This window comes from Haliotis rufescens, unplaced genomic scaffold (genome assembly GCF_023055435.1).
Source record: "Haliotis rufescens isolate VD_foot unplaced genomic scaffold, xgHalRufe1.0.p SCAF_6, whole genome shotgun sequence".
NCBI classification, from domain to species: domain Eukaryota; kingdom Metazoa; phylum Mollusca; class Gastropoda; order Lepetellida; family Haliotidae; genus Haliotis; species Haliotis rufescens.
In genome coordinates, this window is record NW_025964334.1 from 11,041,941 (window position 1) to 11,067,212 (window position 25,272).

At 39.8% G+C, this 25,272-nt stretch overlaps 1 protein-coding gene across 3 annotated transcripts in view; it reads left to right on the forward strand.

Moving 5' to 3' along the window:
* The first annotated feature begins 1,470 nt into the window (after positions 1-1,470).
* The window catches only part of LOC124120082 (buccalin-like), a 41,915-nt gene continuing 18,113 nt past the window's right edge, over positions 1,471-25,272 (forward strand). For all 3 annotated transcript variants that reach the window (XM_046482819.2, XM_048386269.1, XM_048386270.1), the window contains exon 1: positions 1,471-1,649. The gene's annotated coding sequence lies outside the window, so the exon portion shown is untranslated. The remainder of the gene's footprint in view (positions 1,650-25,272) is intronic.

Sequence of the window (25,272 nt, forward strand, 5' to 3'; positions counted from 1 at the left end):
ATCTTGGATTCGAATCCAAGAAGGAAATCCTTACATGAATAAGGGACGCAACTCTGCATGTGGAATCGCGGGTCTTAGACCACTGTCACAAAGGTGTCTTCTCAAACGCGATGGAGAAGGCCCAATTTCTGCAGGGAAGGAGTTGTTTAAATTCAAACTACATACAGTTTAGCAAACCATCTTCATAAAAACCAGAGCAACATAAAAAATAATTCAGTGCGTCTATGTTTGGAAATATGGATTTCTAAACACAGGGACTGACTACAAACTGTGGAAAGAACGTAAACCGAATGTATTTCAAGCCGCAGCTCATTGTGAACAATAGAAACAGTTTACTAAAGTCTGTTTCAAACGTGTTTCACAGGGCCATGCAGCACTAGTTTCAACAAGAAGCGTTTCGTTTCTAGTGACAGTAATCACATTGATTCGTGGTTCTTGGTACACCATGGAGATGGATACACTTGTATCACTACACCCATACGGAATTTTTTTCATTCCTAAGTGTCCTGGTTACTGCATCCTTGAAAACTCATTAGCATGGTTCACATGTGTTTCCATCCGCATCCATGTGCTCACAAGTTGATTAAAGTTGATAGATTTCTTATATTGACTGTTCTATCCCACACCCGTGACGGACGTTAGACGCCCCTATCCTGACATAACGTATTGACGTATTGAGGTGTTTGTTCATTATTTCGTCACGTATCATATAGTACGGTGTCATCGCGAATCAATATACTGGTATCTTGCTGGCATTTGATGACGTGTTCTCAGCGGCTATTGCCTGCAGGTATCAACGCAGGTATTAAATACTATATACATTTTGTATTATTTCTAAGTTAAAGTAACCAACAGTCAATTTGGAATAAAAAGGACCCAGTCATCATAATTAATTATAAGAAGTTTTACAAAATATATCATAATCCTTTAAATACCCTTCACAATTGACAATAAAATACACAAAGTTCTAAACAGATGAGGTATTGACACTTCCTGATGTTACCAAAAACAGCTGAAACACACCAAAAGTTCACGGTTTCCATTACGTCTTCTCTGCCATAACCTTTCACGACTTGTCTTAAACCGCTGCCTCTGACCAACACCATTTGACGCCATTTTAACAAGACATGTACTGTCTCCGATTTTCTCATAGAGCCCTGCGCTGATCGCCAACGGTCTTTACGCCTGCTCTCTCTCCGTCAAGCCCTCACTTCCCGTAATGATACGAAGAACGCTCATTTTGTTGCATCGTTTCCATAGCAACTATGCCACTCTCGTTCCTCCAGAGGAGGTGTGCTAGCTTGCAGTGCCTAAGGCTCGAGCCCCTTCCCCCTCCCTCCTCTCCCGCCCCCACACAAACCACAAACCCTTCCCCCTCGCTCACGCCGTGCTGATTGACAGTTGCCACCCATCAATCAATAATCGATTTCAGCACGTACAGAATATTGCTATCGACGGATGCTAAGTTGCTATATAAGCCATCAAGGACTGCGTTGTGCCGCTAATTCGCGTAAATCCGACAGGGGAGTCACTTTGTACCATCGCCAGGGTATCCGAGAAGGCAAGCCAATTGGGGACATACCTACGTGTAGGACAGACGTTATCATACTTCTCTAGTTAGTAAAACCTAGGGACTATCGAGTAGACAGGTAGGTGCATACTATTATGACTTCATAACTTTGTCATTTACACATTTTTATGAATTTCCATTGTGCCTGTCCGCAACCATTGAAAAGACATATTGAAAAGAACAATGGAATCCAAATGAAATGTTCATGTTACTGTTGACTTTTTGGAGATATATTGATATGATAATTAAGATCAGTGTGCAGGAAAAGCAGGTACTTAATAATTGACCACATTTAATTTTTTTTTCTTTTAAAACTATGTTGTATATTTACTGTGTTACACCGTAGGAATTTAACATTTTCGCATCCATTGATTATGTTCAAACGTACCAGTATCCATTAAACATTAAAGTACTCTGATATCTGCACAAGAGATTGTTCTTCGCGAGATGAAGAAAAAAAGAAAACCTTTTATCTTCGTTCGCTGGAAAAAAGTAGCATTCTAACTCACATGAGTAAAGATCAATGTTCCTTGTAACAAAGGAATCTTGTACTTGTATTAAAGAATTCAACCGTCTACGTCGTGTAGTTGATAGCGCGTCTTCTCGGAGAGCAAAAGGTCGATGGTTCGATCCCGGCCGCGTCATATCAAAAGACGTAAAAAGATAGTACTCGTTGATAACTTGTCTTAAGGGGATAAAACAAGGACTTGTCGGCTCAGAATACTGTGTCTGAGTGGGGTATCTATGATAAACTGCGACATGGAATATAAGCGGGGTAGCACGATTAAACCGGCATTTGTCCGGACTAGTACGAGCAGCCTCAAAACACACACACACACACACACACACACACACACACACACACACACACACACACACACACACACACACTCACACTCACACTCACACACACTCACACTCACACACACGCACACCAAACACCCCTTGCACGTCACTATATAAGTGGTGCAATGATCTTGAAAGCGACGTTTAGTCCATTTCACCTCACCTATTAAAGAGTTCCTTCTTTTGATATTCCGTAAAGCAATCATGCAGTTTCGTGTATTGGGTCGTTTTCTTACTGCATTGCTTGATTGTAACGATTAAATGTTTCAATTTCATATGAAATGATGAGCTTAACTGTTTTCCTTAATCTCATTTTCTGAAATACCCCCGTGCCTGTATCATATTCCTCGTCAGAGTGCTAGGTAATTTGCAGTTAAAAGGTAACGTGGGTTAGTTGTAATTAAACGGACAGGACCCGACAGTGAGAACCCATTTGCTGTTTGCATAAAAATACAAGCTAAAATTACAACGTTCTCATACATGGGAATGCATGCCACTAATGGAAGTGATGTTCATACAGCATTGCGTGATACAATGCTGATAGGGAAAGACACATGTAGTACAACAAGACGGTCAATACGTGTCCGGTCGGTGTATGCTTGAAAACACAAGGTGATGCGATCTCCTTTCAATATACAACCGTCGAGATTGTGCATCAGCGTATATATATATAACTGCATTCCTTGATTTGATTGATGCATACTTTATTCATACACATATGATGACATACGGTGTAACGATCGTATGTATGTTCCATATGACTTTAGGCGAAACAGGCATGGAGTTTCAAGAAGGTTAAATAACGAGACTTTCGTAAGATGGTTATGGTGAAATAAGGATGGCGATAGAAGCACCTTTCTTCACTCCTCTTGATGTCGTTAGTGATTCTCCTGCAGCTGAAGTCATGTTCATACACGATACACTTATGTATATATGTGTATGAATGTTTAATGTAATTCGTTGTGTGAAATACATTACACGTGAGGGAACATGAGAAACCACATAATTTGTATATATATATATATGTAGATGAAAAGCAAGATTTATGCCTTTGGGATGATGGTATAACATAAAGTATGATTAAGGTGATTCCCGTGGTTATAGGAAAATATTCATTTGAGTGATGCATAGTCTCCAAGGTTTAAAAAGGTGGGTCGCTCGGTGGATTTATTGAGGACGACAAGAAAGTATTTTACCAAATGATTTGCAATATTTACACGTTGATCCAGTTAAATGACGTGAAAGCGGATGCCAGCATGACAAGGAAAGTAACTCTTACTTCGTGATTGTTTCTTCTTAATTGGCAGTGTTTTCAAGGTTCGTTGGTTAAATTGCGAGTAGACAGGAAAAAAAGACGATAATGAGGACCGGTTGAGCAATGGGAAATATTAAACTGAAAACTGGCAACGATATCGGAATGTATGCATTGCCACGAAGACACAAAAAGTTCTTGAATAACATCCGTGTGAGCATTAAGTTAAAATGATTTGATCACAGCCATATGAACCAACTACAACGACGGCGAAACGGCGATACCTAGTTGCAAATACTGATTATCCTATATAACGGTATTTCACATGTTTCATTGGTTTGGCGTGATGTTTAACCAAGAAGCTGTACTTCCATATGTTTCGGTTTGTTGGGACCTTCGACCTTGGTGTTAGCGTTAACACTGACGTTTTAGCCATTTAAGTTGTTTATCATTTCGGTCGTTTCTATGCATAACAAAGGGAAATAACACAAGCCGTCAACAATCAACCACAAGCGGAAACCGGTAAATTAAGGGGCACAACTCTCCTCAGCAAGTTATTAGCTCAGCTGAATAAATTACCTATAGTACTTGTTTGTAAAACTAACAATCTATTATATTCGCATCTGCACATAGTATCGACAAATAGAATACACTTAAGATCACTCATAATAAAATATATGTGCATAAGTATAAGCTTAATATATAAATGCTGGTTTATAATACAGCTGATATATGTGTGACATACATGTATATGTCGGTATCAACTGACACCGACGTTACGGTAGGAGAAAGTATTATTACGAGTGGTGGAATTTGTTAAGAGTTAAATATTAATTAATCTCAATAAAGATAGAACTGCTGATCTCTTCATGGTGCTTCAAACAACTTTCGTATCTACAAATTATTAGAGAGACGCCACAAGTAGTACCGACAGTCATTAACCGTATTTCTATCTTGTATCAGTTGTGTGTCGCTGTATTTCTATTAACGCACTGTAACGTTATAACGTCCAACAGAATGCAGTGGTTGCACTTCAGTCTTGCAAAGTTTCCTGAGAATTGAAGTGAAGAAGCGCCTTATTTGACTGACTAAATGAGTTGTAAATTGAGAGACATTATTTTTCGGGTTTTTTTCGCATATGTTTTTCTTCTTCTAAATGTAGACGTATAATATTTCAAAGTTAATATGTTTTGGTAATATCATCACGTTTCATCCTACATCAAAGGAATCATTGTTGAAGGTGTTTGATGCATTCTAAGAATTCAGTTGACCTACTCTTTCTCCTGTTATGTTTATCGATATTTGTTATTTGAGTCACCAATTCTCCATTCGTCTTCGAGTTGCCTCACTTTGTAAAGTTTGTATATTTTACCATATAAAGTCATGGCATATGGAATCTGAATACGGCGTGCCATAGTGATATATGGCTTGGCCTTAATGGACAAAAAACGTTTGTGAGATGTACATACACTCACGAAAACGTGTGATTGAATGCTGCACGTTTCTCGCAAAAAACACTTAATCCTAATTTCGAGGCTGATTCTATATATTTACCACTGTCATGTAATGTAATGAAAAGGTACGACATGTCCAATTTAAAACGTTATCACTCACTGACATCATGCATGGATGACGTTATGTCGTTTTGTTTTTGAATAACGTCATTACTGCAACTGACAAATTAGCTTTCAAAATTGCTAAAATGCACATGTGCAAATATCGGATTTTGGACACGATCTTTCAACTTTTGTGGCAACATTATGCTCATTGTTACTAAAAACAGAAAGCTCATGCATACTCAATTGGCACAAGTATCCGAATAACGTGTAATCGCATCTTGCATTAGCAATTCAAAATGCACATAAAACTTCCGATCATTTCGCAAAAGATTCATTTTGAATGGAACGACTTTAAGTACATAGAGAAATCGTCTAGAGCATAAACATAAAAACGGAAAATGTTCATTTCTTCACAGTCTGGTACTTTCCACACGTGACCTTGGTAGTGGTTCACTATCACTGAAACTTGTGTTCATGAATGTGTGAAGATAGCATTAAAAACACATGTATAAGAAAATGGTAAGCTAAAATTCAAACGACATTTGTAGTCTCAACATGTATATTACAAAAGTCAATTACGCCTTACTTAATTAAAGAATACGATGTATATATTGACGAATGTATTTCCCTCCGAACTTCAACTCCGAAATTCGTCTGTATGAGAGATACTCATAGAAAATGTATATTAATACGTATTCTCTCTGGTAAAAGTCGTATGAAATAACAGTTGCAGACACTCTTTCTTATACTGGAGGGAAATTGCAATTAATTACATTCGTTCTTTTGGGCATGTTATGAATCAAGTAATGGTACCGTCTTTTATAAAAAAAGGAGTGGTCTTATCACGACAACCGCAATATTATCTACATTCTCTGTTAACAAAAGAAAGAGAAATGAATTTCCCCTCAGTGCTTTATCATATAAAAATATCAGAAATGATCTGCCTCACAATTTGTCATTAGGAATAAACCACAAGTTCTACATGGGAGTGGATTACATTGGTATATCGTTATTCATGAACTCGTTTATCCGGAACCCCGCTTCTGAACTATTATCTTTAGAAATGTCTAAAATGAAACACAATACGTCATTCAGTTAGGATGATTCATTAATCCGAAATTTGTTAATTCGGACTAACAAAGTTTCACTCTACTCGTCACAGTATTAAACTGACATTTGATCGGGATAATGTTACTTCGCTAACTGCGCATCAATTGCATAACGACCAGCACTGATATTCATCACTCAGTGTGTGTATATCGTTTTGATTAAGTATTGAAATGATCACCAACTCCACTCCCCAGCGTAAGTAAGCGGGAGTTATACCTTACACTGACAATTTAATTATACTCGGATAGGGTTGTCCCTTGGTAAATTGCAGCAGTTGATGATAACGCCAATCCAATCTCCTCATACATACACATGATAAAAGTCCACGTGCCCCAGACTATTAATGTATGAATAATTGTTACGGCCATTAGAGATTAATATCTGACCATTCCTAAACCTACAGCTTGGTCATGGGGTCGGGGACATCACGCACAATCAACCATAATGAATACCCCACTTTTCGAAATTCATTTGAAATCAAATTAAATATTTTATTATACATTGCAGTTTTATGAAACACAGCCGTGGCGTCTCACAGGAATCATTGCAACACGTACTGCCAAGATTGTAGTGGTTTATGTATTGTTAATGGAATGCCAGGATTGGTCTGGATGTTGCCCTTCGGTTACCAATTCCTGCTGTGAGATGTATGTACAAAACTAATGCAGATCGATCGGGACACTCCTTTGGATATTCTGACGCTTAACGGACGTATAATAGTACATAAATATTTGATCATCATAACACTAGTTATGTGGGTTGATCAAATTAAAGGTGTCACTTATATTTGTCTTAAATCTATTTGCTTTAAATTGGGTACCAGTCGTGACATGTATTGCAAGAAGATGCATCAAGAATTAGATATAGTTCAAGAAACATTTTCCGAAATATCATGTTATCATGTAATCATGCAGACAAATCAATACATGTAGGAAGCACGTTAAGAAATAAATGCGTCACAGAAATTGAATTGGGCCTAAATTTAATTTTAATTCGACATATTTAAAGCCGTCCATTATAAATCAACTTTAAATGTGTCATATTCAAAGCATTCTTTTGTGAAATAGGACGTGAGGTCATGGACAAAAGCTTGTGGCTATAACTATAGCAACCTCATAGACAACCTCGAGACCACATCAGTCCAATATAAGAGTATTTGACATGTAGAGATACATACTAACCATTGTATCGATCGTATATACAGCGTTATGGACCCTATTCCCCCAAATAGGCGACATGACTGATCGATTCTTCTTAATAAAAGGGACAATATCCTTTCCATATTTATAAGAAATAAATGCCAAAAGCAGATACCAGGTGTTCGCTGTGATAGTTGTGCAGAGTTGCGTCCCTCAGCAGTGCCGGTGCTCGTGGGTTCAACATTCACGAGTCTCTGAGTAACTGTTATTGGTGGGTCTTTAAGTAACCGACTGAAAGATGTTAACCGGTATCCATGCAAATATGAGAAACATGGTTTTCTTTACAGTCTTCATGTAACTGTAAGATAAAGGTTAACAGGTATCTGGGTAATCATCTGCTAGACGTCAACGGACAACCAAGGAACCACGATATACACGATAGCTAGTAAGCCTTTGATAGGCATTTGCAAGTTGGGAGAACATGAATACATGACACTTTTTATGGCTATCAACTTCATTTATTCTGTATACGGCGTTTCGGAGCTGCTTCTTGCTCCTTCGTCGCGATATACAGGTTAATAAGTCTCTCAGCTGCAAATGGTTAATGAGTGAGTGAGTTTGGTTTAACGCTGCTTTTAACAGTATTCCAGTTATAGCGCGGCGTTGGTTGATTGATATAAAGGTAATCGCTAGGTATTCTGTGCTAAAGATTAACTGTGATTTTAGTCAGGACACTTATTTATAATAAATAAAAGCAACAGAACAATCTCCATTGTCATAAACGAAAATCTCTGCTAACAGCAGAGTCCATTGTACGATTCCAACTATATAATGAGCATGTGTTGATGAATGAGTGAGTTGGGTTTAACGTCGCTTTTAACAGTATTCCAGTTATATCGAGGCGTGTCAGGAAAGCCCGAAGTAATGCTGGTCTCACACGTTCACCACTTCGGTGAAACCCACGAGCACGGGTATGGTGCTGACAAACCTAGAAACATAATCGGGGCGAACCGGGATTCGAACCCACAATCATAGGTTTCTGGCGTGCCCAAGGGACGCAACCCTGCACAGCGAATCGCGGCGCCTAAGACGACTGGGCCCCCCGTGCCCCCCACATGTGTTGATGAATCACTATCATATAATTGTGATACCAGGTGTTCGCGAAAAGGTGAACGTATCCTGCTCAACCGGTAGCACCCGTCAAAACACATGCAACGGCAAGATCATTGTTCATCTGGATTAACACGGAAACGAATGGTAAAAGTCTAAATAGGGAATTGCATCGCAATTAATTTCCTTCACTGTCAGGACGTGTGCGTGTTCAGCGAGTGTGCAGCATGGTGTTCAGCGTGTGTCCGACACGTGTCCATTGCGTGTTGAACGTGTTTTTCAGCGTGTGTACGACACGTGTCCATAATGTGTTGAACGTGTTTTTCAGCGAGTGCACAACATATCGTCATTGTCATTTAAGCGTCACTTTAATGTGTGTTCAGCATGTGCTCGGCATGTTCAGCGTATTTTCAGATTTGTTCAGGGTGCGTTCGACATGTGTCCATTGTGCGTTAAACGTGTGTTCAGCACATGCACACCATGTGGTCATTGCTTGTTCAGCGTGAGTTCAGTGTGTTCAGTATGCATTGGGCACGTCTAAAGCGTATATTCAGCTTGTGTTCAGCATGTGCTCAGCGTGTGCTCCACGTCTGTTCAACGTATGGTCAGCGTATGGTCAACGATTAAAGTTGATAGATCTCTGTGTGTTCAGCGTGTGCTCCACGTCTGTTCAACGTATGGTCAGCGTATGGTCAACGATTAAAGTTGATAGATCTCTGTGTGTTCAGCGTGTGCTCCACGCGTGTTCAACGTATGGTCAGCGGATGTTCAGCGTATGGTCAACGATTAAAGTTGATAGATCTCTGTGCGTCCAGCGTGTGCTCCACGTGTGTACAACGTATGGTCAGCGTATTGTTAACGATTAAAGTTGATAGATCTGTGTGTTCAGCGTGTGCTCAGCGAGTGTTACGTATATGTTCAGCATTTATTCATCACGTGTGCAGCGAGGGTTCAGCATACATTCATCATGTGTTTAACAGGTTACAAAAGAAATACAAAGGTCACTATGAAATCAACGCCTACATTTTAATTTATTGTTACCGTGCAAATAGAAGTGACGATACATGTGGTGAACACGTTATTATTACGTCAAAGTCAACTGGATTTAATCACCAACCACAGGTTGCGTACGCTTATGGTAACACGCTGTCATAGCATCATGTCTTGGAATTAAAACGTTTCAAATAATAGATAGTTTTATTTTACTTCGCTTTTTTAACCTTCACATGGGTTTGTGACGGATGTCATCGATGGGGCAGGATGCGTTTTGCGAACACCTGGTATCACCACAACTTCATAATGGTACAACGGACTTATGTCTTAACTATTATAGAGTAATTCGTATTTGAAGATGAGTGAGTTGGTGGTGTGGAGAATCTTGCAATCATATGGCGACAAAGGCTTCGTTTCTGAATAACGCTTGTCGTTGATTTTTATCCACAATTCGTGTTATAGTGATCCTTATCATGAGTGAGTGAGTATGGATTTTACGCAGCTTTTAGCAATATTACAGCAATATCTCGGCGGGGAAGACCAGAAATGGGCTTCACACATTTTACCCATGTCAGGAATCGAACCTGGGTGATCGGCGTGACGAGCGAACGCTTTAAACACAAGGCTACCCGACCGCCCCACTTATGATGAAAGCCATATTGCAAGAGTCACTATCGTCTTAGAGCTAGTCCAGAACACAAACAATAAAGTACAAGTAAAATTAGCATTCAAAGATTGGTATTGTTTGTTTGTTTTTTAACGCCGCAATCAGTAATGGTACAGCTGTATCCTTTTTTAAATTATATATTTCCCCATTGGTCAAACTACCCTTGTGAAACCTTCGGAAATATGTCACTGATGCCATAAATAGTTTTTACTATATCCTCTCTCGATATTCTGCAAAATGAACTCTTACGAGCTACATGTAATATCAAATTATCCCTTAAGGCCCTCCACAGTATTTACGTAAATAGCTCATTACTCGTATGCCTTTTCAGATTCTGAGATAAAAACTGTAATATTTAATAAATTTGATTTGTGAAAACTCATTCCTTTTAACAGCAGATACTGTTACCTGATTACGATCTATCCGATATTTATACGTGTTTGTTGCAGTAAAACTCTGAAACCAATACAATAACGAAATCAAATCAATTAAATAGTATGTTTGCGATATTTGATTCCGTTAAAGCTATCGAGGTACAGTGCAGTTCTGTTGCAATACTTTCAAACTTGTTTTATTGTTGTTATCCAATTTGAAATGCTACGGTCCTAAGTAAATATAATCTTTCAACACATCACAGAGTATTACATATAATAGAAGAGATGCGTCATCTCGGGAATAAATGTTATTTCATGCAGGTTTTCTTTTATACCGCTGTGGCGAGCTCATCTTGGTGAGTCGATCCCACTCACGCTTCTTCATTTAAGACATCACAAATGTACTGTGTACATCCACTGTGTTCTCTGTCGGTATTTCGGACGCGTGTGTAATGCTATGAAGTGATATAATCTTGTTTCCATCATCGAACGTCGTCAGATACAGCTCATATGTGTCGTGCCTGCCCTCCTGTACAAACAGACCTACGTGAACAAAGCTATGCAATCTCGTACCATATACAATATTATTGATATGGATTTAATATCATTCGGCAACGCATATTTTGCACTGGCTCAATATAAGGCAGTTGATGTAATTAAATAGTTCCATTTTTCATAGCAAGATCTAACAGATCATTATTGTGCACACATATGCACGCACGGACGCACTCACACACATAAGCATCTCTAAAATATATATGTAATGTGTTGTTGTACTATAATCTCGTACCTTTTCAAGTAAAAATGAAAAGGGTATGTTTGAACCAATAAGAATGCGAGTGGGTGCAGGTGGTTGGGCGTCCACGGAATCCTTCAGTGTGATCAAGGTGTGGGAGATGGCTTCGGGGTTTCACTCCTCCAGTTGGTGGTTATTTGCACTCCAGTGCGATCACGCTGAGTGTTCGCCATGTCAGTTTCTTCGCCCAACTCATATTTAACGAACCTTGGACATCATGTACGCTCTGTGGTATCGTAAAATAAATGCTCTGACACTTATATAAGAGGGCAGTTCTGCAAAACATCATTTAAAATGCATTTAAGATTGTCAAGACATGTAAGCAAAATCAAGTAGGAGACCCATAAACATCGTAGATGTTTATCCATAACAGCAACGGACAAATTCCCATTACCATCAATTTCAATCACCTTGAATGTTATTGGAGTGAGTGAGTGAGTGAGTAACTGAGTATGGCTTTACGTCGCTTTCCCAGCAGGATAACGTCGAGGGACACCAGGAATGGGTTTCCCACATTGCAACCATGTAAAAATAGAACCCAGCGCATCGGCGTGACGGGCGAACGCGTTGACCACCAGGCTTTAACCAAAAGTGGTCCTCCCTGACAAAGTTTCCCGGTTTTCAGCACCATACCCGTACTCGTAGGTATCACCACATTAGTAAACGTCTGAGACCTGCACCACTTCGAGCTTTCCCACCGCATCAAGCTTACGTGCCATGCTAAGACTGACAAACGTTTTTTGGTATTTCGGTAATTCGAACCCTTCCATAGGCTTCACGTTATTGGAACAATATGTTCAACGTGTAATGTTACTGATATTCGTGCTAAACCACACTGGGAATATATTACATAGATATGCAAAAATGTATGTATTACTTAAGTGTGCTGTGTATGAAGATTCGACATGGTTAACGGCAAGTGTCTCAACTAAGAATGGTATTATCTTTCTTACGTAAACAATTCTTTCAGAAAAAGATGGCAGTTTTTGTGTTCTGTCAAAAACATAGTATTGAATAAAATCATTGAAATCACGTCTCGGGGGAAACGTTGTTCTTACGATCGTTAAAACAAACTGAAAACATGAAGCATGAAATACCATGCCTAATGTCCCCCTTGGTTTAACCAAAGGCAGATCAAATCTGAAACATATTTACAGCTTCCGCAATTCTCCTTACAAAGGTCATATTGGGGGACATGGATGTTCGCGAACATTCAGGTCGACAAGGAGATGGCAATACCAAGAACTGCATATAAATCTAAACTAGTCCAACGTCTTTTTCTGAAGTGTCATACATATAAGACTAGATTATACGTACAATTACTTTCACATCGAGGTGTGGTGAGATGAAATGGGTTTTACATCACTAATATATCGTGCATACCCATACGTGTGTTTGCTGCTTGTACTACGCCGGACGCCAGGCAGGGTAACAACAAGTACCATCTTTTAACGTCTAACGCCATGGGATCGAACCACCGACCTTCCGGTATCCGGACAGACGCCCTGTCCACTGAGATATGGATGCAGACACTTTCAAATTGAAGCTAATTACAATGTGGTTTACGTCTGTGACAAAATAGTCTAATGAGTGGCGTTCCTTACCTGCACCAGGATCAGCTGCTCGTGGTTTTGAATTTATATCTCACTACTTTGATCCCTGGTTTGTTAACATTACACCAATGCCCTTGGGTTTGGCCAGTGTGATAGCCATTGATCAATTGGGCTATTCTTCCACATTACCTTTCCACGTCCATTCGGAAAATATTTTCGCGGAAAGCTGGTGTCATCACTGATTTTCAGCGATCCATTTGTAGAATGTTCACTGCTTTTTGCCTTTTACGCCAAATGGAATCTGTTTCGCTGGATAATCGGTTATTCTCTGGCGTTGCCGTTTCATACATATTTGAAAGAAGATATAAGGTATAGATACTTACTTGTAATTCTCATAATTACGTTAATTCGACATACATTGAATATACATCATGTATAGTATATCAATATACGTATGAACACAGAATGATCTCCGTGACAAATGGAGGTAAAATTATTAGGCATATATCTAGCAATATTACAATATTAACACCAAATGGTGTCCAAAATGCAATATAAACTAAACCCAATGTCCTCCTATAACTTTGATCTTGTATGCAATCACAATTACCACTTTTCGTTCACCCCACGTAACGTCTATTTAGTTAAGTTGAAATACAGATACAGTCATTGACATTCATTCCAAAGGCATTAACAAATGCAATAAGCTTCATGTGTTTGCATAAATCATTTCAAGATACCTCTGTACACAGATACCTTTCTCAACGCAATTCATGACAAGATAAATAAAAACGTCGAATAAAGATTATTTCTACTTCCTATACTGCCACCCAGTGTTAAATTCAGTGATAAACACCAATCACCGTCAATCAACTGCCTCAACGTTTAACATGATATTTCGGGAAACAATTATTAAAGGCTGCATTCCCTACATGAAACGGTTGATAAACATCCCCATCACACATGAAACAATGGTGTCACGTTTCAGTGTATGAACTACCATTAATTTCCAGTTAAAAATAAGACGACATAAATTATGGCTTTAGAAATCGTTAAAGTAATTTTTTTAAAAGAAAGACGGCCCTGAATATCAACGGTTGGCATCTGTGAAATTCGAAATGGAAATATGTTCGAAAATCAAATGTGACAATTGATTGAAAAACGTTTAGACTGACAGTAAGGAGTATTTGTAATAGTTGTGAACAGTACCTTAAACTATGCGAGGACAGGATCAATCAATAGCAAAGAGACGTCTAGAGTTTCGATGTAATTACTTCTAGAAAAAATGCAATGATGCAAAGAAGTACGGCTTTAAGCATACCTCAAGGAGATGCTCCTAAAACGGAGGCAAAACGAACATCTTGAGGTCTGACTACAAAGAAAGAATGTATTTGCTAAGGGGGGATTCTGCCAATATATCTTCCCACGTCATTGATGATGGTCACTCTGTGTAACATCACACCAAATCATCGTTCAATGTATACATGTTTATGGTTAAGTACACCTTTGTGTTATTCAGCGTTCATGTGGATGTTTTGTTACCATGATGTCCAAAACGTCACAAACGTTCACAAATAGTTTTTCGACCCCACCAAACAAAGCTATCTGACAAACATAATTTTTTCTACCCTTGTTGCAATTCCCCCGCTTGTCTTAAGGACGGCTTCCATATTGTCTCTACGCTCATTTGTAGGACTTCAGAGGGAGAGTTTTTAGTTCTCGGTGTGAGCCTCAGGAAACAGTTACACATATTTTTCCTGCGAAGGGCTAGAAGGGGCGAGGAGAGAAGCCGAATAAAATATTATTACACTCATTGTTTTTCTTCCCTCGAGTCACGGAATTTGCTGGACCAAATATCAATATTACGCCTGTGAAACCCGAGCGGTAGGAATGGAACGGAATTTTTAGTTACAAACGCGACTAAGGAGTCATCTGTTGGCATCAATAGTTGTGGATCCATTGCTAATAGACTGACGAGTTATTCGGCGATTAAGACACAGGATACTTTAATAAGCGACATTTTTTAAAGAATATTTTAAAGGGCAGATTGTTTGAACGTATGTGATTCTCCAGCGAAATCTTCATTAGCAGTTGTCATGCAATCGGATATGGTTAAGTTAAAGAGAAAAAAAACATAGTATGATGTCATTAATGTCAGAAAGACTTTATTTATTCCTGTGTCTTCTATTCCATAAAAAAGACACAATGTAAGCTGATGCTGTAATGAACTGAAGAATACGTTGAATACTTCCCGTTTTCTTAGAATACGTGGATACAACTTCCATAATCGCATGAATAACTACGTTAATTACCATTGCTCCAGGCTTGAAACTGCATATAACTCAGAAGGGCATGGATAGAGGGAAAATTGGTTTTGGGTATCACAGGGAAACCTAGCTTTTTCTTCAACGTTGTAGTTGAATTACTGTAGCCTTGTTTTAGTGTAAACTACACTGAAATTTTTTATCTCGTCCGAGAAATCATGGCGTTCACTTTCCAAAGATGACAAATTACGAAGAGAACGTTAAAATAAAAAAAGGCCCTGATTTCTGTTTTGTCCTGAGGGTGATAAGCAAAAGACATTGAAGTGATTAGAGCTGTCTCTGTCCTTGGTTTAATAACGCGTCAGAGGTGAGGTGAGATGAGGTGAAATGGGGCTTAACGACGCGTTCGTTGTTATTGTACTCAGATAACAATGTGCATGCACACGTGTGTGGCTGCTAGTACTTGACAGGTTTTTGCCGATTTCATGGTGATAGCCCGCTGAGATACCGTGCGCAGCCTAACGTGGAGACTCCGCTCAGATACATCATACATTCAGACCTGTCCTGGTTTTATCCCTTTACTGCCGAGAGTCATACAGTGTAAGATGTCCCACTTTAACGTCCTTTTGGTATGCTCGAACCACCTACCGCTCTCTACTACACCACGGAGGCGGTTGTTCAAGGAAGGGTATGACCTCTTCTGTGCGAAATACGTCGACACGTCGTTGGGCGAAATCATTTAAAGCGTCAAACGTCGTTGTTTGGGCCTTTGGTAGTGCCAGGGTCCGTTAATCTTGGGTTCGAATGATTTGGTCTGCCCGTGTATGTTCGCCACCCCAAAGTGGTACACGCCTACGACCTGCGTCTCTCCCGGTTTCTTGTCCCATAAACACGCCGTCCACACAGCCTTCAACCCGACTCACTAACCAACTGCCTACATCAACGTAACACTTAGCTTGAACATTAAAACATTGACATGCATTACACATCCGTGGGTCACGAGTGGTGTTTAGTTGCATGTCAGAATCCTGTCACCTTGCGTTCGAATACCAGATTTGTCCTGTTTATGATTATAGGTTTATCAGTATTGTACCAAGCTCGTAGTTGACACCAAACTGCCAAACGTTTACAACTTTGTATCACTTCGGGTTTTGCTCCCACATTATGACTGAACTACTGTTCAAACCGGCGTTAAACTAAACTCACTCGATTACTTCATAATAACCCTGCTCTATGCTTTTAAATAAACGATTCGTAACGTTTGATATCTGCGCCCGTTTTGGTTAAACTGTTCCAAACATCTCTTGGAAGCTTGTTTGGAAATTAATCAAAGTTTTTTTTGTGAAACATCATACCGACAAACTGAAACCATCGTGTCGAGATATCGTTTGAGACGATGGTCTGTAATGTATATCGGCACTTTGGTATAATATTCTCCGCGCGTCTTAAACCAGGCATTAACTTGATGTTCACCAGGGCCACAGAGTAATCTTAGCACTAAGACGATCGTAGCTTCCATACTTTAACATAAACTTACGACTGTTGTCTTAGGATAACTTTGTAGGCCCTGGACTTGCATTAACATGTTTTCACAGAATTTGGAATAAATATTTGGCACAATCAACTACATTTATCGTAAAGTATGTGTGGTTCCTTAAACTTGGTGGTCGGTAATTGTATTGGACTTTCATACATCTCCGAATATATATTTATGCAAGATAATATGTACCCATGTTCTACATCTTAATTAACAAAATAAAAACACGTTTCGTATACATATTATTAAATGATATTTGTCATCATAGCTACTTTTCAAAACCATTGATAATCTGGGATGCATTTTTAATATAAGTCAACGACTATGTTACTTGGTTACTAATAAAGTAGCATCAGAACGATGCATATGTTTTCAAATATCTAAATATGAGGAACTCCGTATGTCAATTTTGGTCACAGATTTGCTCATTTTCAAATAAGATAAAAACGCGGGCCCTTATCATACTTGTGAGTTGCAACCTTAAAGTATATCAAGGAGATTGTTTAATTAATAATCCCATGTGTAATATATCGCATAATGAGACAACGAACTGACACTGCCCTGTGCTTTTATTACTAAGTACATATTAATACTTTAATATGTACACTGAACATGTCCACAGGCGTTTGAATACGGGTCATATTGTAGCCAGAGCATCTTCTGATAGATTTCGCCTAAGCGTTAGCGTAAACATCTTCAAATCCATATATCATTCAAAGGTCACGTATCCTGTGGTCAAAAAGATTAATCAGTCGAGAAAAGAGGTCGGAGTGCAGTGCTATCATCATTTCATAACGGTAACTTTAGCACTGTCTCTATAATCTCGGAACAATTTCCTGCAGGAGTTCATTTTTCCAAGTCAATACTCTGGAGACAAATATTTCATCTTGGGCTAATATTGGTTTGTCCGGAGACGTTCTGCGTTCAAATATCCCTTTCGCAGAGCAAGGGTCAAGTAGAATTGTATTCTTCATGGTGTCCATTTACTCTTTACCTCAAAAGTAGGAGCGCTGGACACTAAAGCCAGATAAGTTTCGCGGCCGGAAATTAACACGAGTATCTAGTACATGTGACACTGCTTCTAATGCGAAAAGCCATTCCTGCCCCATGCAAGCAAATGGTTAGCCACGGGTTTATGCAGGCGATAAAAGACATAAATTCTCTCCCTTCCGGATTCGTATACCCAATTCGTAATTTGTACCATCTGACATGGCGGAAGGGCCTTGAGGCTCGTCTTGTCTATCCTCCCATCATTTTCCGGTTGTGATGTCTGTTTGGGCACAGGCTGCTATGATAGTCACGGATCACGAATATTATTTTACAATATTTCGCAATACTTGGAATTATGTTTCTGACAACTGATAACTGTTGTTTTGGCCTTTCGAGTCAGCCTTACGGCTAAAATGAAACACGCGTTTGTGCAAAATGCTATTCTACGTCTATATTTCTATATGCAAAACGTATAAGCCTTGTTTCCTGGTCTTAGCCAACATACACACTGTCCATTATTTTGAAAAAGCCTCAACAGATTGACGTGATACGAAGACTATTGCCAACGAAAATAATATAACTATGTTTAGAATGTTTCAATCATGTTTGAAGCTCTTATTACAAGACTTCCTTCAAATTACCATTTGCTGTTTGTATTTTTTTCATTAAGACATAGCGGCGCGTTTGAAACATCAATAAGGGTTATACGGAATTGGTAGTTTTTCAAGTGAGGCAGTCAATAATCCTATTGTGTTACATATGTTTCATCACTGGCATATTACATTTAAATTCTTAATGCCAAGAAGTGTTATTATAACCATCTTCTATCCAGATAGAAAATAAGGTAGGAGAATATATGGTAACATAAAACGTAAGCATCGGAGAATAACCAGTCTCAATTATCCGCCGAATCAGAATCAACAGGGCGTGAAGGAAAATTGTGGTGAAAACTAAAACTCACTGAAAATCAGTAATGACACCAGGTGTTCGCGAAGATATACTTAAAAGAACAATTATCTCTAAAACCATGCCAACAACTCTTACCCTTACAACACTCTGTCTTGGGAGTATCTAGGCACTTAAGATAAAGAAACACGTCCCCCAATGCTAAACGAAGGCCTTCACTTTAAATAATGTATGGCATCCTTGTTATTTATGATGTGTACGCACGATGTTTTGAATACCGTTCTGGTATAACCGTTGCTGTCAATATCCTGACGTGGACAGTCGTGATTTATTCACATTTTATCGTCCAAATCAGTACTTAATTGCTTCCAATGTCGTTTTTACGACGTTTGACGTTTGATGTCATACAAATCCCGGCCCAGCCCGCTTTGATCTTTCTGGACTGAAGGTCTCACTGAAGCAATGGTCAAGCACTAATAAGATTTCATCATTGGTAAATCTGCACTTCGCGGTGGTCACGTGATTTAATTACCTTATCCAAATACATGATGCGTGTTGAAACATGGTGTTATCTAATATAGTATTTTAATAAAGAGCGGAGAATTCATGGTAAAGTGATGTGAGCTGAAAATCGTTAATATTCTTATAGGAGGCGGGCTCTACTTTGTACGCGTGTTGAATGATACATGATATCGGACGTATTTGCCTAAAGCTTTCTAAATCGGTTTATTCTGATTCTATTCTATTTTCGATTTGATTGAGGTCATATAATTTCCAGGTCATACCTCTCAATTTAAGGTTGTGTGGGGAGGGGGCACGGGTGGCCAAGTCGTCTAAGGCGCCGCGATTCGCTGTGCAGAATTGCGTCCCTTGGCCACACCAGAAACCTATGATTGTGGGTTCGAATCCTCGTTCGGCCCGATTATGTTCCTAGGTTTGTCAGCACCATACCTGTGCTTGTGGGCTTCACCGAAGTGGTAAACGTCTGAGACCTGCATCACTTCGGGCTTTCCCTCACACATTAAGCTGACGCGCCGTGATATAACTGGAATACTGTTAAAAGCGGCGTTAAACCCAACTCACTCACTCGTGTGAGGGATGGGCCCTGCTCTTTTTTGGATGTCATACGGGATTTTCACATTGTGGGTGTTCTGTTGTCATGATCGACAAGTGGTTCTTAAATATGGGAAATGACTGTGTTTAAGCGAAAAAATGATAATTTACAAAGTCAAGATTTACTAATTCACGTCTGTATAAATTATGTATAAGTTAAGGTATTATTCGCAATTTAGAGTAAGAGGCGTTATTGGAAGGGGTTGTTGATAATGAAGGGGCCATCAGAAACAAAATCAGGGTTAATTGCTTCATTACAGTGTAGTGGCCATAACATGTCCGAGTCAGGTGATGTGATATGAGCCAAGGATCCTCTGAACCGCGGTCAGACGCCATGTCCACATGACCTGCCAGCAAGCTGACACGGTGAGGACGTGATCTGTGGGATGACTCCAGGACCTGTCACAGACTCCACTGGCAGCAAGGCATAGCCGGGCCACATTGTATGGGACTGCTCACACGTGACATGTAGATGACCAGCCTCACATTAGTCGCCGATGCAGCGGCCATAACAGTACCGAGGTTCTTCATGGTATTCGAAGAACGGTATTCTGATCAGAGGACGGACACCTTGACCAAAGTGGTTACCCCCATCAGGTTGCTGACAAGTTATGGTTGTCGTCTCTGTAGGAATGTAACTTGCCCACCTTCAAGAGCATACTTATGAAATATGGGCACTAATGTTTGTATAAGAAAACTAAAAGCGTCATGTTTCCATATCCATAAGAAATCTCTGAGAGTCGATTGTACGATTCCGACTATGTCATGAGCATGTATTTATGAATCACTATCAAACTGTGATGATACAAGGTTTTCAAGATTAGGAGTGCGTATCCTGTCCCACCGGTGGCAACCGTCAAAAACACATGCAAACGCAAGTCATTTGTTCACCCTGAAAAACACGGGGACATGTGGTACAAGTCAAAATAGGGAATTGCATCTGACATAACTTTTGTCACTGATGCGTCAAATTCCACTCTACCGCAAAATCTTTTAAAAGCTTTTCTGAGGCCTTGAATGTTGTAACCTTGATCAGGCAACTCCTGCGCAAGAGTTGGAGAGTGCTCCTGGAAATCTTCATGAAATGTAGACACCAAAGGATGGAGCTGTTGGCTCTACTTAAAGGGAATGGTGACTATAACAAGAGGCCGACAAAGAGAACAAAATCCGCCAATCTATTACCAAGTGTGGTGTACGCTCTTTGAAAGCTTGGTGGAAGTAGCATGCTCGATTGTACTTCAAAATTTGTATGACATTTGTTAACCTGTTACTGGACTTTACTTTAGGTAGACGTCATTTACACGAACTATTACGCTTTGGATATCCCCTGGCAGTACAGGTGGTCAGTAACGTCGTGTTTGGAGTTGGGCAAAGTGAGGTGATATTGGGTCTAATTTACATTTAGAGCGACGTGCATGCACGTGCATACGTAATACCAGCCAACCGAGATACCATGCCGCAGAATAACATGGATACCCCACTCAAATGATACGGGCTCCGAACGGAGCACAGCTTGTTTTATCTCCACACCGTCGAGCTCTAGGCAGGGTAACACTAAGTACGCATGAAGACGCTCTATCCACTGGACAACGTAGGCGGTCGTTTTAAGTTGAAAGACGAACAAAGTTGAGATCGGGTTGTAACAGGTTTACCATATTGCTTCAGTGAAATATTACCTTATCAGAGGGGAACGTTGATATCAACTAATGGTTTGTTTCCTCCGCGATTCTTCAGGCTGCCTTGGGGCTGTTGTATTGCAGACTGCGATATTCTGATCCCTTGTTGTTAACACTTCCAGTACCCGGGGTTCGTACGAACGCTATAAACACCGGACTACCCAACAGCTCCACTATTTGGAGACGGGGGCACGGGAGACCCAGTCGTCCAAGGCGCCGCGATTCGCTGTGCAGAGTTGCGTCCCTTGGGCACATCAGATACCTATGATTGTGGGTTCGAATTCCGGTTCGCCCCGATTATGTTTCAAGGTTTGTCAGTACCATATCCATGCTCGTGGGTTTCACCGAAGTGGTAAACGTCTGAGACCTGCATCACGTCGGGCTTTCCTTCAACATTAAGCTGACACGTCGTCATCTAACTGGAATACTGTTTAAAGCGGCGTTAAACCCAACTCGCCCACTCGTTTGAGGAACTCACTCACTTTTTTGGACATACGACACATAATGGAACATGACTTTCAGTGAGATCTCTTTAATTTCGTTTACATCATAATTATATCATCCGGACAAACGAATCAATATAACTTTGTAATGTCTTCGCATATTTATGTCTGTTCTGCGCGTAAATTGTCAGGAAAACAGGGTTTTCGGACAAAAGCGGGGTCCGGACAAACGAGGTTTCGCTGGTCGAGCGATAAAAAAACATCAGAGTACCGGTATATATGTTGCGTGCATCGCATTTAATTACACCAATTGTGTCCTGTTTTCTACTAAAAATATCTATCCAACCTTGCGTGACTTACCTCATTGATCAAGGGCCAAATGTGCGAAAATATATGTATTTGTAGCGAGAGTACAAAACATTAAACCTTTGTGGTGGAGAAATCTTGAAATGAACACCCAATGGAATTACTATTAACGTATGCTCCACTGACTAAATAGAAATGTTTCACGTCCACTTTAAGTATCTCCAAACAATGCTCTTTTAGCCAACTCATTCAACTTGACATTTCTCTTTTGTTGCGAACGATTTCAATTGACACGGTCGAGCAAACTTAGGCACGTCCTGAACAGAAGTCATTTGGAAATGAAATTGACCGACGTTTATGGCATGGCATGAATTAAAATAGACTTTTTAGATATCGACAATATGTCATCACAAGATCATGCCTTTCCAAAAAAGGAAAAATAATTTCGATAACGGAAAATCCAAATATCACAGTAAGTTGTAGGTTTTGCGTCCCTAAGCAAAGTTTTCTGCAAGCCCGTTTTTGTAGCAGCGTCTTTCAAATGTGTAATAAACGCCACGTAAATTTGAAGTAGCGGATCAATTTTGCTGACAAATGAAATCGAAAGAAGAGGTTACTGACATGCTTCCGTCCTGTTCAGTCGGGTTTTGTGCTTGTCTGGTAAATTTGCCGTGAAATGAAAGTTTGTGCATCCTTGCTTTTTAAACACAAGTAAATGAAATTGAATTCCCATGGATTTCTTGGCTGGAAGAATGTGTACTCAGAGACTGATATGTTGGCTTTGGGATTCAATAAACCAATACCGAGAACCACATATGCCGCATAAGGGCTACATGCAAGGGCAAAGCAAACAATCTTGACTTTCACAAGCATATTCATTTTTCTAGAATGCGTCTCTATCAAACAATATAGACTTTAATCGACGGCGTTGCCAATGTGGCTACATGTTCTGGTGTGTGATGGGGTTTGGCACATGTAATTTGAGAAACAAAAAAATGGGATTCTAAATCAAAGGAAGAAAGAGAAATATATAAGAAAAAATGTTTTAAGAAGAAGGAAGGCGGCGGTCTGTTGGAAAGGGGATCCGGCAAAAGGAAACGGGCGTGCTGAGTGAGTGAGTGACTGAGTGAGTGAGGTTAAAGGAAAGCAAGAGGATGCGAGTCTCTGACGTGTTCGACATTGCTGAAATCGACTGACTCCTGTATGCGACGTTTCGACTTTGAGTCTGATGTATTAAAGATTAATTGCAGAAATTAAGCAACATAAAAAACTTTCCATAATCTTAAAAAAACAAAGTATAGATAACATGAGTGACGTCGATATATGACAAATGAAAGCGCCTGTTTTAGACCAGTTGATTTCGTTAAACTGTTACCCGACATCAGTTCTGTTTGTTTGTTAGTTTGTTTCAAGTACTTCTTTGAGACTTGAAAACTTGATTTCATATGCGATTGAATAGTATGATGTAGTAACTATAGTGGGAATATAAAGCAACATCGAGAGACTGATCATGTTCGTTTCAACATTTCCATGATTACCAAAAGTATATTAACGTTCTGCAAACATGTTTTACAAGAAAAGGTGAGAGTGTTCTGCCCCATCGGGCGCATATGTTACAAACACATGCAAAGGCAAGTCAATGGCTCACCTGAAATAAACACGGGAACCTTTTAATGAAAAGAGGCAATTGCATCAGACATCATTTGGATACGTCCTACAATGTTTACCAAAACCTTTTGAAATCTGTACAAATTTTATCAACTTAACACAAACAAATGACTTGTTAAAATCTGCGTTTTCGATTAGAGCATGTTCAATTGTACCTCAAAAGTTGTGAAATGTAGACACCAAAGGCTTGAGCTGCTGGAATGTTGAATTAAGCGAAAGTTAACTGTTGGATTGTTGAATACGTCCCTCTTTCATGCAGTCTTTGAGGTTCTTATACATAGATCTAAATGTGAGGTGGTGTAATAGGGATTTACCTGGCGTTCAAGATTTCATTTGCTTTCATTTTTAACAACGATATTTCAGACCAGACACGATGTGTGAAGGTCTTTGTTTGGATTGACGCAACCTTAGAAAAGTGTTAAAGTTATATCACGGTATGTCCGTGATGTGGGCCGAAAGCGAGGAAGAAAGGGGTGAGGATTTTTGAATGTAACTTTGTTGTAACCTCCGACCACGGGTATGGAATTGACAAACATGAAGACCAAAACAGGGCTAACCGGAATTCGAACCCGAAGGGTCTCAAATCCGCCACCCAAGAAGACATATAGATTCCAGGTGAAAGAGACAGACTTGATTGATAAATGAGAGGTGAGGTGAGGTGAAATTGGGTTAAGATTATTGCACTTATATAGCGACGTGCATGTACGCGTGTGTGTTTGTGTTGCTGCTTGTTCTAGTCCGGACTGATGCCGGTTTATAGTGCTAGCTCACCGAGATACCATGCCGCAGTTTAACATGAATACCCCACTCAGCCACAGTATACTGACTCCGAGCCGACCAGTCCTTGTTTTAGCCCCTTAATGCCGAGCGGCAGACAGGGTAACAACAAGTACCATCTTTTAACGTCTTTTGGTATGAGGCGGCTGGGGGTCAAACCCCGGACCTTCCGCTCTCCGGGCGGACGCTCTACCACTAGACCACGGAGGCGGTTGATAAATGAGAACATATGGATTGATAACACATGGATCCAAAGATAGTTGGTTAAAAACAGATCTCTCTTTGTTAGGTGAGAACATGTCAAAACCCATATATACTGGTAGTAGATATTTTTCATAGGTGAGAAGAGAGACAGATACGAAAAGATAAATGCATATACCAGAAACATATTCATAGATTTGATATCTGTATCATTATATTGTATATTTGGCGGGTCATGTCAAGGAAGCAGATAGGCAAACGGATATATTCGCAATGATGGACGAACATTCCTTTCCTTCCCATAACGAAAGATCAGGCTAATCAGAACCTGATGTAAATGTCCGCTCCTCGGTATCAAACTCTTTATCGCTTCACACATCGTAAAAACACCGTGACTCTCCAAATGAACAGTTTGCACCTGC